Source organism: Dendrobates tinctorius, unplaced genomic scaffold (genome assembly GCF_039654945.1).
Source record: "Dendrobates tinctorius isolate UK_male_01 unplaced genomic scaffold, ASM3965494v1 ptg000456l, whole genome shotgun sequence".
Lineage (NCBI taxonomy): Eukaryota > Metazoa > Chordata > Amphibia > Anura > Dendrobatidae > Dendrobates > Dendrobates tinctorius.
In genome coordinates, this window is record NW_027362118.1 from 513,485 (window position 1) to 534,234 (window position 20,750).

Here is a 20,750-nt window from a genome sequence, read left to right on the forward strand (position 1 = left end):
AATCAGACCCTGATGGGCCCCAACCACAAAATCGGACCCTGAGGGCTCCCAACCACAAAATCGGACCCTGAGGGGCCCAGCCCACAAAATCGGACCCTGAGTGGCCCCGGCCAGAAAATTAGACCCTGAGGGGCCCCGCCTACCAAATCAGACCCAGAGTGGCCCCACCCACAAAATCAGAACCTGAGGGGCCCCAACCACAAAATCGGACCCTGAGGAGCCCCGGCCACAAAATCGGGCCCTGAAGGGCCCCACCCACAAAATTGGACCCTGAGGGCCCCGGCCACAAAATTGGACCCTGAGGGGCCCCACCCACAAAATCAGACCCTGAGGGGCCCCGGCCACAAAATCGGACCCTGCGGGGCCCCGGCCACAAAATCGGACCCTGAGGGGCCCCACCCACAAAATCGGACCCTGAGAGGCCACACCCACAAAATCGGACCCTGAGGGGCCACACCCACAAAATAGGAGCCTGAGGGATCCCGGCCAACAATTCAAGCCCTGAGGAGCCCAGGCCAAGGAATCAGATCCTGAGGGGCCCCACCCACCAAATCACACCCTGAGGCCAAAGTGGCCCCTGAGAGGCACATACAGTTAAAATGGATCCTGAGTTTAAAGTCTTGCAGGGGCAGCAGGCAAGTCTCTCTTAAAGGGGCAGCCCGGGCACCATTTCAAACCACTATCTGTACTTCCTTCAGGAAATACACATCTAGTTATTATTATTCAGTTGATTTCCGCAATTAATGCGGCCCGAACCGCTACACGCACAGACTCCGTTGAGGTGTCGTTTCGAAGCCAGCGTCCATGAGAGGTGTGCTAAGTATTTTTCGTGTCGATCAGATTTGTAGTTTTTGCGCAATTTGCGTTTGAAAATTTTTTTTCCTGTCATTGGAATGCACTGTCTCCAATGCTTTTCAATGGGAAATGGCAAAACGTGCCCAGAGGCGATTGAAATGGCAGTTAAGCTCATTGATATGCGCAGGCACACCCAGTTACTATGCCAACGCCTACGAACGTCACATGACGCCCCGAGGACAGAGCTTCTGCCACATAATATCAGCTCTTAAAGCGAAACCCACAGCTCTAATGCAAATCTAGCTTCATCACATGACGCATGCCCCTGAGAGAGAATTTCCGCCAGAGTTTATTTAGAAGAAGCCCAGTGAGCCAAACTAGCTCTTAAAGGGCCGACGCGCCAAAGTGATTGTTAAAGGGCCGGCGCACCGAAATCAGTCTTAAAGGGCCGACACGCCAAATCGAAAGCTGAGTGACCCCAGGCTCCAAATCGGAGGCTGAGCCACCCCGGCCTTCAAGTCGGAGGCTGATCAACCCCGGCCTCCAAATCGGAGGCTGATCGACCCCGGCCTCCAAATCGGAGGCTGATCGACCCCGGGTCATCCCGGCATCCAAATCGGAGACTGAGCCACCCCGGCCTCCAAATCGGAGACTGAGCCACCCCGGCCTCCAAATCGGAGACTGGGCCACCCCGGCCTCCAAATCGGAGGCTGATCGACCCCGGCTTCGAAATCGGAGGCTGATCGACCCCGGCCTCCAAATCGAAGGCTGATCGACCCTGGCCTCCAGATCGGAGGCTGAGCCACCCCGGCCTCCAAATCGGAGGCTGATCGACCCCGGCCTCCAAATCGGAGCATGAGGGATCCCAGCCAACAATTCAAGCCCTGAGGAGCCCAGGCCAAGGAATAAGATCCTGGGGCCCCACCCACCAAATCAGACCCTGAGGCCAAAGTGGCCCCTGAGAGGCACTCATAGTTAAAACGGATCCTGAGTTGAAAGTCTTGCAGGGGCAGCAGGCAAGTCTCTCTTAAAGGGGCAGCCGGGTACGATTTCAAACCACTATCTGTACTTCCTTCAGGAAATACACATCTAGTTACCCTTTACAATCAAGGGTTCCTTCTCTTGATGTTTTCCAATCATTGGTTGAAAAAGAACCGAAAGCACTGGATGCCGAAATTGACATAAATCATGTTAATAATTTGTCTATTAATCTAATGCTGTTGAGGAAATACAGTGCAACTCCAACATTGTGATACGTCAATCTGACAAAGGGGGTTGTAGTGTGGAAAAGCCACACGTGCCGGCATCATAAATTCTAAAGTCAGCAAATGGCTATTACCAGATCATGAGATTATTCCTGGTTTTCATGGTCTACCCAAGAGTCATAAAAATGTCTTTCCACCACCTTTACGTCCTATAATTTCTAGAATTGGATCTTTACATGAGAATTTGAGTTCTTGTGTCCAGAATTCCGGGGATTTCCAGGATACCTTGTCGGTCTTGCAGGTTTTTGAGCATTTTCATTGGCAAGAGGATTTTCAATTTTTTACATGTGACGTTGTTATCCTATATTCTTCTGTTCCCCACAATTTGGCTGTACGTGCGATTATTCACCATTTAGATTGTTACAGCAATGATTCTGATCGTCTTAAGTCATTTATCATTGATTCTCTTACATATTTGTTAAAACATAATTTTTTCCTGTTTAACAATGATTTTTTTTGTTGCAGGTCCTTGGTGTCCCAATGGGCTCAAAATTCTCCCCAACATTAGCCTTTCTCTATATGGCTTGGTGGGAGGAATTATATTTATTTTCTGATTCCAATCCTTTTTGTATAAATCTTGTTTTTTCTGGTAGGTATGTGGATGATTTACTGCTCATTCGGCGAGGTTCCCATCTGATTTGTCTTCCCTTCATAAGTGTCTGAATTCTAATATTTTGAATCTTTCTTTTACTGTCAGTAATATAAATACCCAAATCTGCCTCTTGGACATTTTTCTTATGGGCGATCCCACCCTCCATTGTATTCACACCACTATCCATAGGAAGGAGAATTCTGGTAATTCTCTGTCACTTTCTTCATCTTCTCATCCCCATCATACAACTAAGGCGATCCCTTACGGTGAATGTAACGGAGCGGAGCGTATATGCTGTGATCAGTGTTTGTTCTATAAGGAGAGTGAAATTATCAGTAAACGTCTACTTCACAGGGGTTATAGTAACCTGAACATCAAGCGTGCATTTAATAACGCTTCCAATAAACCCAGCGCATTAGAACCGACTAAAACATCATCCGTTATTCATTTTCATTCCGACTCTATTATCACCTTTTCTGCACCTTACAGCCCCAATATAATTGAATATCTATAATTAAGAAATATTTACCAATATCAGGACGACAAATTGCGGCATATTATCAGTACAGGCTGCGGTCCATGGCCAGACGGGGTTGCACTTTAGCTAATGCTCTTTCCCCTACTCTTTTAAAGCCAATGTCTACTCCTAAATCTTGGTCGTCCATTTCTGGTTTCTATAAATGTGCTGGTAGTTAGTAGGTGCAATGTTTGCACGCATGCGATAGACAGAAAAAAGGTTTTTCAATCATCAGACGGCAAATCGTATGACATTACCTCATTTATCAATTGTGACCCCCAATCCGTAATTTATTGTATTTCATGCACATTGTTTGGGATAAATTACATACGCGGAAAATAAAAACAAACGTATTGCCGAGCACTTGACCAATCTTCCCAATAAGAATGTGGCTTATTCGGGGGCTGCCAAGCACTTTGTTAATGTTCACAGAGGAGATGGTTCTAATTTTACCTTTTATGCGTTTGCGAAGGTTTATAATCCGACCAGAGGAGGCAATAAACACAAACTTCTGACTATACGTGAAGCCTATTGGATCTTAAAGCTTGACACTAAACACCCCAGAGGCATGAATTTGAGACACGATTTGTTTTATATTTATTAATTTTCCTGCCATATTATTTTACATTTTCTTTTCATGGCTGTACAATTATCATGTTAATAATTTTTATATCATCAGTTTTTGTTTTTCACGTTATTTAAGACAGGAACAGTGTTGGGTCCATTGACTATTGTATTGTGTCTTTCCATTCCCAAGTTCATTGATTCACAACTGGTGCATAATTAATGCCATTATTCACATGATTTTGATTGCTTTTCTGTTGTATATAATGCTTATGTCAGTTTGTTTTTTTCATATCCTATGAGTAAGGGCTCTTGTAACGTGTTAAGTGTTTCCAATGTTTTTAAACCAGTTTCACATGCTGCAATAAAGGTTTTCTTTTATTTTTACATGGTTGGTGTGCCGAATCCTTTCCTCGTTTCTTGTTACGATGTACACTCACTGGCCACTTTATTAGGTACACCATGCTAGTAAGGGGTTGGACCCCCTTTTGCCTTCAGAACTGCCTCAATTCTTCGTGGCAGAGATTCAACAAGGTGCTGGAAGCATTCCTCAGAGATTTTGGACCATATTGACATGATGGCATCACACAGTTGGCGCAGATTTGTCGGCTGCACATCCCTGATGCGAATCTCCCGTTCCACCACATCCCAAAGATGCTCTATTGGATTGAGATCTGGTGACTGAGGAGGCCATTTGAGTACAGTGAACTCATTGTCATGGTCAAGAAACCAATCTGAGATGATTCGAGCTTTATGACATGGCGCATTATCCTGCTGAAAGTAGCCATCAGATGTTGGGTACATTGTGGTCATAAAGGGATGGACATGGTCAGCAACAATACTCAGGTAGGCTGTGGCGTTGCAACGATGCTCAATTGGTACCAAGGGGCCCAAAGAGTGCCCAGAAAAAATTCCCCACACCATGACACCACCACCACCAGCCTGAACCGTTGATACAAGGCAGGATGGATCCATGCTTTCATGTTGTTTACGCCAAATTCTGACCCTACCATCCGAATGTCGCAGCAGAAATCGAGACTCATCAGACCAGGCAACGTTTTTCCAATCTTCTACTGTCCAATTTCGATGAGCTTGTGCAAATTGTAGCCTCAGTTTCCTGTTCTTAGCTGAGAGGAGTGGTACCCAGTGTGGTCTTCTGCTGCTGTAGCCCATCTGCCTCAAAGTTCGACGCACTGTGCGTTCAGAGATGCTCTTCTGCCTACCTTGGTTGTAACGGGTGGCAATTTGAGTCACTGTTGCCTTTCTATCAGCTCGAACCAGTATGCCCATTCTCCTCTGACCTCTGGCATCAACAAGGCATTTCCGGCCACAGAACTGCCGCTCACTGGATTTTTTTTCTTTTTCGGACCATTCTCTGTAAACCCTAGAGATGGTTGTGCGTGAAAATCCCAGTAGATCAGCAGTTTCTGAAATACTCAGACCAGCCCTTCTGGCACCAACAATCATGCCACGTTCAAAGGCACTCAAATCACCTTTCTTCCCCATACTGATGCTCGGTTTGAACTGCAGGAGATTGTCTTGACCATGTCTACATGCCTAAATGCACTGAGTTGCCGCCATGTGATTGGCTGATTAGAAATTAAGTCTTAACACACAGTTGGACAGGTGTACCTAATAAAGTGGCCAGTGAGTGTATATAGTTTGAAGTCTGGGATCTGCCAATATGGGGCTAGTTTTCTGACTGTTTTGGATAAAATGATACATGATTTTAGCTTTTTTTGTCTAATATCGCTTGAATATAGATCAATATTAAAGAGTCTCCTGATGAGTCGCCTTTGGTGAGGACGATGAAACCCATAGAAATGAGAGGCTTGGAGAGTGTGTATACATCACCTCACCCTAAATACTGAACTGTGGGGTACATGTTATTTTCTATTAGTCACCTATTGACTAACCTTCAGGGGGGGAATTATAGGTATAGTTTTACATTTGGAATTAATAAAGTTTAGTTTTATCCTTTTGTCAGCAAACATGAGGATTGACACGAGACAACCCATTTAAGAAGATTCAATTTTGGCTAAAATTATTCCAACATTATGAACATAAAAAAGGCTTCTCCCCTATGTGACGTCTCTGATGTTTATTAACAGTTGATTTGCAAGTAAAATATTTCCCACATTAAGAAAATGAAAAAGCTTTTCATCTGATGGCGATCAAGAAGAACTTTCTGGTTACAATATTCCCACATTAAAAGGAAAAAAGTTTCTCCCCTGTGTGAGTTCTCTGGTGACTAATCAGATGCGCTTTCCGGGTAAAACATTTCCCACATTCTAAACATGAAAAAGGCTTCTCCCCTGTGTGAGTTCTTTGGCGGATAAGAAAATGTGATTTATTGTTAAAACATTTCCCACATTCTAAACATGAAAAAGGCTTCTCCCCTGTGTGAGTTCTCTGGTGACTAATCAGATTCACTTTCTGGTTAAAACATTTCCCACATTCTGAACAGGAAAAAGGCTTCTCCCCTGTGTGAATTCTCTGGTGACTAATCAGTTGCGCTTTCCGGGTAAAACATTTCCCACATTCTAAACAGGAAAAAAGCTTCTCCCCTGTGTGAATTCTCTGGTGACTAATCAGTTGCGCTTTCCGGGTAAAACATTTCCCACATTCTAAACAGGAAAAAAGCTTCTCCCCTGTGTGAATTCTCTGGTGACTAATCAGATGCGCTTTCCGGGTAAAACATTTCCCACATTCTAAACATGAAAAAGGCTTCTCCCCTGTGTGAGTTCTTTGGCGGATAAGAAAATGTGATTTATTGTTAAAACATTTCCCACATTCTAAACATGAAAAAGGCTTCTCCCCTGTGTGAGTTCTCTGGTGACTAATCAGATTCACTTTCTGGTTAAAACATTTCCCACATTCTGAACAGGAAAAAGGCTTCTCCCCTGTGTGAGTTCTCTGGTGACTAATCAGTTGCGCTTTCCGGGTAAAACATTTCCCACATTCTAAACAGGAAAAAAGCTTCTCCCCTGTGTGAATTCTCTGGTGACTAATCAGTTGCGCTTTCCGGGTAAAACATTTCCCACATTCTAAACAGGAAAAAAGCTTCTCCCCTGAGTGAATTCTCTGGTGTGTAACAAGACTCCATTTCTGTTTAAAAGATTTCCCACATTCTGAACATGAAAAAGGCTTCTCCCCTGTGTGATTTCTATGGTGAGTAACAAGCAGTGATTTATGTGCATAACAATTCCCCCATTCTGAACAGGAAAATGACTTCTTTCCTTTAGGAGCAGTTTGTTTTTTAATGCCTCTTTTGTGACTTTCATTTTCCTTAGTAGTCGGTAATGAATCAGAAGATGGGACCTGTTTCATAGGATCAGATGACAGATCTTTGCTGTGAATGGCTGATGCTATATCTGGAGTAACAGCAATCACTTCAGTTGTATCCTGTAGGATCTCAAGATCATCAGATTGAGAAGCTGAAGATGTCAGCTGTCCCTCTGATGTCCTGGTACAGTCATCTGCAAAGATGAAAAAATTATTTTTTAATAAAATATCCTTGAGTTTTATATTTTTGAACATTTCTACTTAAACTGTCCATAAAAATGGCAAGCTATGTAAAAAACTTTATTTACCAAGACAATGACAGTTCACAGTCTAATAGAAAACCTTGCTGGATGAGCCAGTAGTGTGTGGTGTTCAACTGTTTGTTCATTCTGCCTCCCAAATATCGAATAAAAAGAAACCAATCAATGTCATGTAGGTGAAAATAATACCAATTCTCATCTCACAAAAACAAGTCCCCACTCAGGTCCATCATCTGTCAATGGAAAAACAGAGGTTCCCGCACTATTAGTGGCTCAAAGGCTGTTGAAAAGCAGCAAGGTTTCTATAAACCAATCCAGCAAAATCCGCTCTCACTTCGGAGTCTTGCAGTGTGCGCAAACAACATTTAGGATCCCTGTATTTAGCAATATTATAGTGAGAAGAATCCACTTAATTTGCGGTGTGTGTCTCCTGGAGCACAATCTGGGCACTATGTGCTGGGTAAGAAAATGGCAAATGTGTAATTTTCACTCCAACATCCACTGCGTGTTAATTTCTGGAAAGAGACTGAGGAGTCAAATTATTCACTCCTCCTACACACATGGTCAAAATTGTTGGTACCCCTCGTTTAATGACAGAAAAACCCACAATGGTCACAGAAATAACTTGAATCTGACAAAAGTAATAATAAATCAAAAAATCTATGAAAATGAAGAAATGAATGTCAGACATGGCTTTTCAGCCATGCTTCCACAGAATGAAAAAAAAAATTAATCTCATGTAATAGGCCTGGACAGAAACTATGGTACCCTTAACTTAACCGCTTCATGACTGCCAGCGGTAGATAAACATCAGCGCTAGCAGGGCTTTGTGCTGCGCCGACATTTGTCTATGGTCGGCGGTTTCGAACTGATCGGGAACCCCACGTATCTTATAACCAGGGCCGGCGTTAGGGGCAGGCAGACCAGGCCGCTGCCTAGGGCCCCCGTTCCCCCAGGGGTCCCCAGCTAGCGGCACATCACATAGCCGCTTTGAGGCCCGTGAGGCAGGGGTCCCACCAGCGCTGACCCACCGCCACATTGAAATATACCAGCGTCTGCCGGTACAGTTCAAAGCAATGATGGGGGAGAGAGCGGCAGCTGATGCTCACTCTCCCATCATTCCCTGCCTCTGACACTGCGGGTGCAGGCAGTGCAGAGGCAGCTGCTGAGACAGGAGCCAGGAGCAGCGCAGGCACGAGGAGAGGTGAGGATAGTGGGGTTTTTTTACTATAAAAGTGAATACTTGACTGTGAGGCCATTCTTGCGGGGAGATGTGGGCTGTGCTATATAAACTATGCGGGCTGTGCTATATACTATGAGGGCTGTGCTATATACTATGCGGGCGGTGCTATATACTATGCGGGCAGTGCTATGTACTTTTAGGACTGTGCTATATACTATGAGGGCTGTGCCATACACTATGTGGGCTGGGTTATATATGTGGGCTGGGTTATATACTATTGTGGGGTATATTATATTCTATGAGGGAGGCTGTGTTATATACTATGGGCGGTATATTTTATACTATGGGGGGCTGCATTATATACTATGGGGAGGAGGGCTGTATTATATTCTATGGGGGGCTACATTATATTCTATGGGGGCTGTATTAGATTTTATGAGGGAGGATTGCATCATACTCGTTGATGGGGCTACATTATATTCTATGGGGAGGTGGGCTGTATTATATTCTATGGGGGCTGTATTAGATTTTATGAGGGAGGATTGCATCATACTCGTTGATGGGGCTACATTATATTCTATGGGGAGGTGGGCTGTATTATATTCTATGGGGGGCTGTATTAGATTTTATGAGGGAGGATTGCATCATACTCGTTGATGGGGCTACATTATATTCTATGGGGAGGTGGGCTGTATTATATTCTATTCGGGGCTACATTATATTCTTTGGGGGACAGTATTATATTTATATTCTATGAGCGGTGATTGCATCATACTCTATGAGGGGGCTGCATTATACTCTGTGGGGTGGCTGCAAGAAAAAACGAAAAAAAGTGTACTAGTCCAAAGAGTTTTTTCAAAATAATGCACATATTTTATTGTTTAAAATTTCATACAAAACATTATTATGCTAAAAAAAAGACACAGGGGAAAGAACATGAGGGAATGATGGATAAGAAATGTGCAAAATATGCAGCTGTTGATTTAAAGGACACACCACCCCCTTGGAAAAGCAACCATGAGAGCTATGCTGTATATATCACAAGGGGAGAAAATATCTCAGTGCTATGGATAGAGCCAAATAACATGGACAACAATAATTAATAGACAAAGACCAACCCACATCTATAAGTGATTGCTATTATGCTAATATAGTGTATGGGCATGTGAACAGTATTACCTGTATATCCAATCAGGCTCAGCTACCAAGGATGATCCATGGCATAATAATGTTTTGTATGAAATTTTAATAAAATATGTACATTATTTTGAAAAGCGAAAAAAGTGGTTTGGTACCATGTTAGCCAGTAGAAAAAATATACAGTCATATGTAAAAGTTTGGGCACCCCTATTAATGTTAACCTTTTTTCTTTATAACAATTTTGGTTTTTGCAACAGCTATTTCAGTTTCATATATCTAATAACTGATGGACTCAGTTATATTTCTGGATTCAAATGAGGTTTATTGTACTAACAGAAAATGTGCAATCTGCATTTAACCAAAATTTGACCGGTGCAAAAGTATGGGCACCCTTATCATTTTCTTGATTTGAACACTCCTAACTACTTTTTACTGACTTTCTGAAGCACTAAATTGGTTTTGTAACCTCATTGAGCTTTGAACTTCATAGCCAGGTGTATCAAATCATGAGAAAAGGTATTTAAAGTGGCCACTTGCAAGTAGTTCTCCTATTTGATTCTCCTATGAAGAGTGGCATCATGGGCTCCTCAAAACAACTCTCAAATGATCTGAAAACAAAGATTATTCAACATAGCTTTTCAGGGGAAGGATACAAAAAGTTGTCTCAGAGATTTAACCTGTCAGTTTCCACTGTGAGGAACATAGTAAGGAAATGGAAGAACACAGGTACAGTTCTTGTTAAGCCCAGAAGTGGCAGGCCAAGAAAAATATCAGAAAGGCAGAGAAGAAGAATGGTGAGAACAGTCAAGGACAATCCACAGACCACCTCCAAAGACCTGCAGCATCATCTTCCTGCAGATGGTGTCACTGTGCATCGGTCAACAATACAGCGCATGCATAACGCCTTTTTGTATGACCAAACAACTCAATCTTTCTTTCATCAGTCCACAGGACCTTCTTCCAAAATGTAACTGGCTTGTTCTAATGTGCTTTTGCATACCTCAGGTGACTCTGTTTGTGGCGTGCTTGCAGAAACGGCTTCTTTCGCATCACTCTCCCATACAGCTTCTCCTTGTGCAAAGTGCGCTGTATTGTTGACCGATGCACAGTGACACCATCTGCAGGAAGATGATGCTGCAGGTCTTTGGAGGTGGTCTGTGGATTGTCCTTGACTGTTCTCAGCATTCTTCTTCTCTGCCTTTCTGATATTTTTCTTGGCCTGCCACTTCTGGGCTTAACAAGAACTGTACCTGTGTTCTTCCATTTCCTTACTATGTTCCTCACAGTGGAAACTGACAGGTTAAATCTCTGAGACAACTTTTTGTATCCTTCCCCTGAAAAGCTATGTTGAATAATCTTTGTTTTCAGATCATTTGAGAGTTGTTTTGAGGAGCCCATGATGCCACTCTTCATAGGAGAATCAAATAGGAGAACTACTTGCAAGTGGCCACTTTAAATACCTTTTCTCATGATTTGATACACCTGGCTATGAAGTTCAAAGCTCAATGAGGTTACAAAACAAATTTAGTGCTTCAGGAAGTCAGTAAAAAGTAGTTAGGAGTGTTCAAATCAAGAAAATGATAAGGGTGCCCATACTTTTGCACCGGTCAAATTTTGTTTAAATGCAGATTGCACATTTTCTGTTAGTACAATAAACCTCATTTGAATCCAGAAATATAACTGAGTCCATCAGTTATTAGATATATGAAACTGAAATAGCTGTTGCAAAAACCAAAATTGCTATTAAGAAAAAAGGTTAACATTAATAGGGGTGCCCAAACTTTTACATATGACTGTATAAAGTGCTCTCAGTGAGAGAAACAAAATAGGAATCTTGTGGGTATGATACCTTTTAATGGCTAACAAATAGTGAATGTTGTTACAAAGCAAGCTTTCGGGACTGCTTACGTCCCTTCCTCAGGCTGATATAACAAAATATTTGAAGAAACCTTTTTTATATACAGTTTAAAGCACATGCTGGTGTGATACATGGACATTTAAATAGACAATACAATCTCAATAAACAAATACTGAGCTTGAAGGGAAAATCCTTAATTAGGTAAGATTACATCAGAGGTGTGAAAATTCTGTGAGATCAAAGGGCTGTTTGGAGCAAGTAGCTCAGATATGGTAATAGGCCATAAAACCTTCTGACAAATTGAGTCCTCTGTGAATAGAATCAAAGATTTTAATGAATTTCTGCTCCCACACTCTCCTGTGTTTCTGTGATTTAAAATTGCCTTTTAAAATGACAACTTTCATATTGTTTATGTTGTGTCCTGGACCACAGAAATGTTTGGCCACAGGTAAATGGGTTTTTTTGTCTGTAATTGTATGAGGATGAGACCTCATCCTTGCTCTCAGTCTCTGTCCTGTTTCTCCAACATAGAGGCCACCCACAGGACATATATTGCATAGAATTAAATACACCACATTGGAAGAGGAACATGTGAATGTCCCTGGGATCTTATAGTCCTGCTGTGTTGGGAATTCGGATTTTGTCTTTGGTCTCTATGTGAATGCAGGTTTTGCATCTTCTCCCATTGCAAGGATATGTTCCTCTTGGTGAATCTGAGGGCATTGAACTTCGGATAATGATGTTTCTTAGATTGGGAGGTTGTCTGCAACATAGCAAGGGGGGGTCTTTGAATAGTGTTTTTAACCGGTCATCCTTGTGTAGGATATGTTTGTGATATACAATGTCTGTGAGGTACGGGGTTTTGCCTACAAAAATATGATGTTTTCTGTTGTAACTTTCCAGAAAGATCCAGCACTATAGGACAATCCAGGCTGCTGGCACTGCAGCTTCACCCCTCCTCCCTTCACACACACAGAGCAGTGTCACCCCCCCTCCTTTGCAGCCTGTGTTCACACTAGGAATAGGAGGCCCCCTGCTGTTACACCATTTGGCTTCTCTCAGCCTCAACTGAAAGGAAAAAAGTGCGGGGAAAAAACTCTTTATTTGAAATCAGGAGTTAGAAGTAAACCTTTAAGAGCCTGCCCTGCGAAAGCCCTATAACATAGATATATAATAACCATATCTCTGTGATCCGAGCGGTCCTAGCTCCGCTAGTCACAGCACCTGCATGGAGGGCGACACATGCAGCTGATTATCGGGAGCGCTCCAGGGATCCGGGGTCCCGATGCAGCTATTCGGTAAGTGATATTAGCCAATAACAACTTCTCCGACGATATTCGCTCATCTCTAGTAATAACAGCTCAAAGACATTCACCAAACTTTTCATTAAGTTTAATAGTGAGACCCTATTAAATATTGAGCACCAGCGGGATGAAGCATTGACAGCGGCATGTAAAAGTGTGGGCGCCCCGGGTCAAAATGACCGTTATTGTGAGCAGTAGTAAGATGAAGATGAAATGATCTCTAAAAGGCCGAACCTCTAAGATCACACATGGCCTTTGTATTTTAGGCAAAAATAATAATAAAAAAATATATATAGACTTTTTTACAATTTCATAATTGCAAAAAGGAGAAAGGGGCGATGCAAAACTTTGGGCACCCTGGGAGATTTGTGTACTAAGATAATTTTGACGAAGATTTCACACCTTAATTAGCTTGTTAGGGTTATGGTGAGATCACATGGTGACCAGGAGCTACAGTCTGAGGAAAGGGCTAAAAAGCCTTCATTAGACCCCTGTACAGCTGTATAATGAGGCCCAGGCTTTATAGTGAAGGGACAGGAGTGAGGGCCTGTGCCCAGGAGCTACAGTCTGAGGAAAGGGCTAAAAAGCCTTCACTAGACCCCTGTACAGCTGTATAATGGGGCCCAGGCTTTATAGTGAAGGGACAGGAGTGAGGGCCTGTGCCCAGGAGCTACAGTCTGAGGAAAGGGCTAAAAAGGCTTCACTAGACCCCTGTACAGCTGTATAATGAGGCCCAGGCTTTATAGTGAAGGGACAGGAGTGAGGGCCTGTGCCCAGGAGCTACTGTCTGAGGAAAAGGCTAAAAAGCCTTCAATAGACCCCTGTACAGCTGTATAATGAGGCCCAGGCTTTATAGTGAAGGGACAGGAGTGAGTGCCTGATCCCAGGAGCAACAGTCTGAGGAAAGCTAAAAAGCCTTCACTAGACCCCTGTACAGCTGTATAGTGAGGCCCAAGCTTTATAGTGAAGGGACAGGAGTGAGGGCCTGTTCCCAGGAGCTACAGTCTGAGGAAAGGGCTAAAAAGCCTTCACTAGACCCCTGTACAGCTGTATAATGAGGTCCAGGCTTTATAGTGAAGGGGCAGGAGTCAGGGCCTGTTCCCAGGAGCTACAGTCTGAGGAAAGGGCTAAAAAGCCTTCACTAGACCCCGGTACTGCTGTATAATGAGGCCCAGGCTTTATAGTGAAGGGAGAGGAGTGAGGGCCTGTGCCCAGAAGCTACAGTCTGAGCAAAGGGCTAAAAAGCCTTCACTAGACCCCTGTACAGCTGTATAATGAGGCCCAGGCTTTATAGTGAAGGGACAGGAGTGAGGGCCTGTGCCCAGGAGCTACAGTCTAAGGAAAGGGCTAAAAAGCCTTCACTAGACCCCTGTACAGCTGTATAATGAGGCCCAGGCTTTATAGTGAAGGGACTGGAGTGAGAGCCTGATCCCAGGAGCTACAGTCTGAGGAAAGGGCTAAAAAGTCTTCACTAGACCCCTGTACAGCTGTATAATGAGGTCCAGGCTTTATAGTGAAGGGACTGGAGTGAGGGCCTGATCCCAGGAGCTACTGACTGAGGAAAGGGCTAAAAAGCCTTCACTAGACCCCTGTACAGCTGTATAATGAGGCCCAGGCTTTATAGTGAAGGGACTGGAGTGAGGGCCTGTGCCCAGGAGCTACAGTCTGAGGAAAGGGCTAAAGAGCCTTCACTAGACCCCTGTACAGCTGTATAATGAGGCCCAGGCTTTATAGTGAAGGGACAGGAGTGAGGGCCTGTGCCCAGGAGCTACAGACTGAGGAAAGGGCTAAAAAGCCTTCACTAGACCCCTGTACAGCTGTATAATGAGGCCCAGTCTTTATAGTGAAGGGACAGGAGTGAGGGCCTGTGCCCAGGAATTACAGACTGAGGAAAGAGCTAAAAAGCCTTCACTAGACCCCTGTACAGCTGTATAATGAGGCCCAGGCTTTATAGTGAAGGGACTGGAGTGAGGGCATGTGCCCAGGAGCTACAGTCTGAGGAAAGGGCTAAAGAGCCTTCACTAGACCCCTGTACAGCTGTATAATGAGGCCCAGGCTTTATAGTGATGGGACTGGAGTGAGGGCCTGTGCCCAGGAGCTACAGTCTGAGGAAAGGGCTAAAGAGCCTTCACTAGACCCCTGTACAGCTGTATAATGAGGCCCAGGCTTTATAGTGAAGGGACAGGAGTGAGGGCCTGTGCCCAGGAGCTACAGTCTGAGGAAAGGGCTAAAAAGGCTTCACTAGACCCCTGTACAGCTGTATAATGAGGCCCAGGCTTTATAGTGAAGGGACAGGAGTGAGGGCCTGTGCCCAGGAGCTACAGTCTGAGGAAAGGGCTAAAAAGCCTTCACTAGACCCCTGTACAGCTGTATAATGAGGTCCTGACTTTATAGTGAAGGGACAGGAGTGAGGGCCTGTTCCCAGGAGCTACTGTCTGAGGAAAGGGCTAAAAAGCCTTCACTAGACCCCTGTACAGCTGTATAATGGGGCCCAGGCTTTATAGTGAAGGGACAGGAGTGAGGGCCTGTTCCCAGGAGCTACAGAGGAAAGATCTAAAAAAGCCTTCACTAGACCCCTGTACAGCTGTATAATGGGGCCCAGGCTTTATAGTGAAGGGACAGGAGTGAGAGCCTGTTCCCAGGAGCTACTGTCTGAGGAAAGGGCTAAAAAGCCTTCACTAGACCCCTGTACAGCTGTATAATGAGGCCCAGGCTTTATAGTGAAGGGACAGGAGGGCCTGATCCCAGGAGCTACAGTCTGAGGAAAGCTAAAAAGCCTTCACTAGACCCCTGTACAGCTGTATAGTGAGGCCCAAGCTTTATAGTGAAGGGACAGGAGTGAGGGCCTGTTCCCAGGAGCTACAGCCTGAGGAAAGGGCTAAAAATCCTTCACTAGACCCCTGTACAGCTGTATAATGAGGCCCAGGCTTTATAGTGAGGGGACAGGAGTGAGGGTCTGTTCCCAGGAGCTACAGACTGAGGAAAGGGCTAAAAAGCCTTCACTAGAACCCTGTACAGCTGTATAGTGAGGCCCAGGCTTTATAGTGAAGGGACAGGAGTGAGGGTCTTTTCCCAGGAGCTACAGACTGAGGAAAGGGCTAAAAAGCCTTCACTAGAACCCTGTACAGCTGTATAGTGAGGCCCAAGCTTTATAGTGAAGGGACAGGAGTGAGGGCCTGTTCCCAGGAGCTACAGTCTGAGGGCTAAAAAGCCTTCACTAGACCCCTGTACAGCTGTATAATGAGGCCCAGGCTTTATAGTGAAGGGACAGGAGTGAGGGCCTGTGCCCAGGAGCTACAGACTGAGGAAAGGGTTAAAAAGCCTTCACTAGACCCCTGTACAGCTGTATAATGAGGCCCAGGCTTTATAGTGAAGGGACAGGAGTGAGGGCCTGATCCCAGGAGCTACTGTCTGAGGAAAGGGTTAAAAAGCCTTCACTAGACCCCTGTACAGCTGTATAATGAGGCCCAGGCTTTATAGTGAAGGGACAGGAGTGAGGGCCTGATCCCAGGAGCTACAGTCTGAGGAAAGGGCTAAAAAGCCTTCACTAGACCACTGTACAGCTGTATAATGAGGCCCAGGCTTTATAGTGAAGGGACAGGAGGGAGAAAAGTGGAGAAAGGAGCCAGAAGAGCCAGACCGCCCACCACTAACCTGCAGAGCCGCACTCCACATATATGGCTGCTCTGTGCACAGGACCTGTGATGAGGTCACAGGAGGGGAGGAGTCAGGGGTCTCATGATCTCTGGAGTGAAGACCTCCATGGAGCCTTCTCCTCAGTCAGTGACATTCCCGCCATTATTCGCCCCTCACTACTGGCACAATTACCCCGCGCCGCCTTCTCTACACATTGTTATGTGTGGAATATAACGTGTGATTTCTCTGGAGGGAAATAGACCCCACACATGAGGGAATTCTCACCAGTTACCGGCCGTCTACTATATGTCGGCATATGATTGTGCTATCGACTCCACACCAGGAGCTGAAATGCCCAAATCTCGGTTATTTCCTCCTTCCAGAGTCCGGCTGAGGCCGGGGTCACACTTGGGAGAAACTCGCCCGAGTCTCGCTCCTCAGGGCCCTTGTGGATTAGCCTCTGTAGGGGAAACGACACCGGCTGTCAGGGACAGGGGGCCCCAACATAAATCCAATATTCGTGGTAAGAAAACCCAACCTGATGCCGCCATTCGGGGTAACCAATGCTCCGGCAGTCTGTGACAATGTCAGTAATTATTTTTTCTCACTGATTGGTAGATTTGTGGTAATTTTCCTGGATGATATAGTGAGTTACTCCCGTCCTCTGGAGGAGCATGCTGAGCATGTCAGACAGGTTCTCCGGGTTCTACGTGACAACTATTTATTTGGTAACCTGGAGAAATGACAATTTGTGGTCCAGCAGGTCCAGTTCTCAGGACATGTGGCTTCTGCATTGGGGGTTCAGATGGACCCCGTTACGGTCCCAGCAGTCCCTTCATTGGTTTTATCCAAGTAACCTGAAAGTGTTACAGAGATTTCTTGTAGTCGAGATACTGAGGAACAAACAAGCGAAAAATAGGGTCTTACCTGATAACCAGATATAATGAGAGTAGGGGAGTATTACACTCACCTGATGGAGTGGCACCTTTACACCATGCTCAATGCATAAATCAGCTGCTGCAGGACCCGGGGCCAAAGACCGAGCAGAAGAGCTGATCCGGGTATAATGTGTCTGTACCTGCGCTGCTGATGGAGACGATCGGAGATGGAGATTTTCATTAAAAATTTTTATTTACTTATATTCCGCAGCGCTTTACAGGTTGCACACATTATCATCGCTGTCCCCGATGGGGCTCACAATCTAAATTCCCTATCAGTATGTCTTTGAAATGAAAAAATGCCAACAAATCACAAAATGTCAAAGTTCATGAGAAAGTCCGTCACACAAAGATAAATTATAGTTCATGAGAAAACAGAACACACTTACATACAATAATTATATTATAAAGTGCCTATGAATGAAGTGAGGTCACCTAAAAGAATGAATAAAGATATACTGTATCTTTCGGACTATAAGCCGCACTAGACTATAAGACGCACCCCAAATTTTCAGAAGGATAATAGGGCAAAAGTTAATGTGTCAAATGGGGGTCTGTCCCACAGTCTGAATTCAGTAAACCCGGGGGGGGGGATCGGCAGCGCTGGTGGAGCCGGGTCACAGGAGGTGTTCGTTGATGATCTGACTTATCCCAGGCTGGTGCAGCAGGAGCCTCTGTAACATCTGTAATCTCACTGAGGCCATTTGGAGTAAGGGGGTTTAGTTTATAAATCCAGAAGATTTCTTCCCGATGTAGATATCCAATGCGATTCTGACCCTGTGGGGGAATCTCCTCTGTGGGGAATATTCTCAGTTGTGTGGAATCTTTCTTGTGTTTGATGGTGCAGTGACGTGAAAGCCCATGTTGGAGAAAACCCTATGGAGTATTGGAACGGTGTGAGTTCAGCCTTTTGTGGAGGGGTTGGGTCGTCCTTCCCACATATAATGTCTGGTATGAGCATATAATCACGTGTGTAACATAACTGGTGGAACATGACATGGGAGTTTTGATCGGGAAAATTTCACCAGTAGAAATAAGGGTGAATTCAGAGAGACCATGGCAGATCGAGTCACAGCAGAGGCAAGTTTTCAGATTGCATGTAATGAGTTTATTCGGGAGACAGGCAATTTTTAGCAAATCTTCCTTCTTCTCTTTTGTGTTTCTTGGTGCTAGGACATTTTTCAATTATGGAGGTCTTCAAAATGTCAAAAAGGGATTGCTGGGTAATGTTTTTCCCACTCCAGCTGTCTGACATGCTCTTGATGCTCCTGCAGAGGACGTGAGTAACTCAATATATCATCCAGGTAAACTACCGCAAATCTACCCATCGGTGAGAAAAAAAAAAATGACATTTTCAAAGACTGCCGGAGCATTGTTTATTCTGAATGGCATCACCAAATTTTCAGTATGACCCTCCGGTGTATTGAATGCGGCCTTCCATTCATCACCATTGCGTATACGTATAAGAGTAATCATAAGAAATTGAAAGAATTGTCACCCAGATCCTTCTTGCAATTTTATTCCATGGTGAAACGAGACATGAAACCATATTAGAGTGTGGCGTGCAGGTAGCAGGGAGCTATACAGATTAGAGAGCCTGACGGACTATGGCCGTTTCGCTCTTGCTTAGCACTTCTGCCGGTCCATGCTTGTCAGGGGGTTACACCACTTCGTTTTAACAAGGGTTAGGGAATGGTTAACTGAGAAGTGCAAAACATTTACAGCGAGTACAGAGAAATGACTAATATAAAAAATTAAAAGAAATATAGATCATAGCCACACGGACATATTCAATTTATCATTGAGGCCAAGGGGAACTTGTGCATCGCAATCCACAATCCATGCTGCTTCTCTTTTTAGTAGCCCCACGGCTCCTACATACCCGCTGTTTACCCTGGAAACCAGCGTGCACGCTCATTTCCAAGGTAAACAGCCGGTATCCAAGAGCCGTTGGGCTCCTAGTTACCTGACGTTTACATTAGAAACCAGCGTCACTGATCGCTGGTCTCTCGCTGCCACATGCAGCGATGCGCGCTGGGCATCGGGAGACCAGCATTCAAAAAATGGCCCGGGACATTCGACGACGATCAGCGATAACGAGCAGGGGGGCCGGTCGCTGATCCCCGTCACACACAGCGATCTTGCTGGAGAGATCACTGATGTGTCACAAAATCAGCGATCTCGCTAGCAAGATCGCTGTGTGTGACGGAGCCTTAAGTCTGGGATGAGGGGAAGCGGGTAAGTGTTCCTAACCGTTATCTTGTTAAGTTCCTGAAAGTCAAGGCACGGCTGCAAACCACCATCTTTCTTCTTCACAAAGAACCCTGCTGTCACGGGTGAAACAGAAGGCCTGATATGCCCTTTGCGGAGACTCTCAGCTATGTACTCCTTCACGGCTTGGCACTCTGGCCCAGACAAATTGAACAACCGAGCCTTAGGTAACTTGGCTCCAGGTAGTAAATCAATGGCACAATCGTATGGTCTATGTGGTGACAGCGCCTCAGCTTTGCTTTTGGAAAACTCATCTTCGAAATTCTTCAGGTATTCCGTAATACCTTCCAGACCGACAGATGACACAGATACGGATTTAACAGAGTTAACAAGAGGTCTCAGGTTATAACATTTATCCTTGCATCCCCATTGAGTGAGCTCCCCCGTTACCCAATCAATGGTAGGATTATGGCGTTGAAGCAAAGGCATCCCCAGTACCAGTCCCACAGGCAAGTTATCTAACACAAGACAACTTAGTTTTTCCACATGAGTGGGACCCACTTTCAGAGAAAAAAGTTCAGACCTGAAACAGATACCATACTGGGTAAGAAGGGACGAGTCAATTGTCACAAGTTTAACAGGATCCTGCTGACTGTCCCTATCTTATTAAGAGTCATAATATGGGTATCAATCAGGTTAACAACAGAACCACAGTCAACAAAGGCGGTAGTCTGAACAGGACCATCAAGTTCCAGTTTCAACTGAAGCACAATTTTTGCAAGTGAGGAAAAGTGTACCTGAATGTCTTGGTAGCCTCTTCGACTACTACCCAGACTTAGTCATTTCCCGCCACCTTGGAGGACGACGGACAGGAAGGGCAGTCCTTCTTCCAATATCCAGATTCCCAACAATAGAAGCACAACTGCTTCTCCCGGCGGCATCTTATTTCCTTCTCCTCACAGGTGACAGCACTCACCTCCATAGCCACAGGAGGAGTCCGGGTATCACCTCGACTGGAGAATAACGATGTTTTGAGTTGCATAACGCCTCTTGACCACAGTCTGCTATCCATACAAACAGCTTGGGTCATGGCATCCTCCAGGGAGTCAGGTGGAGGATGAAGTGCAGGGCATCCTTCAGACATTCACACAGGCCTCTACGGAACAACCCCCAAAGGGCGGCATCACTCCAAGAAATCCCAG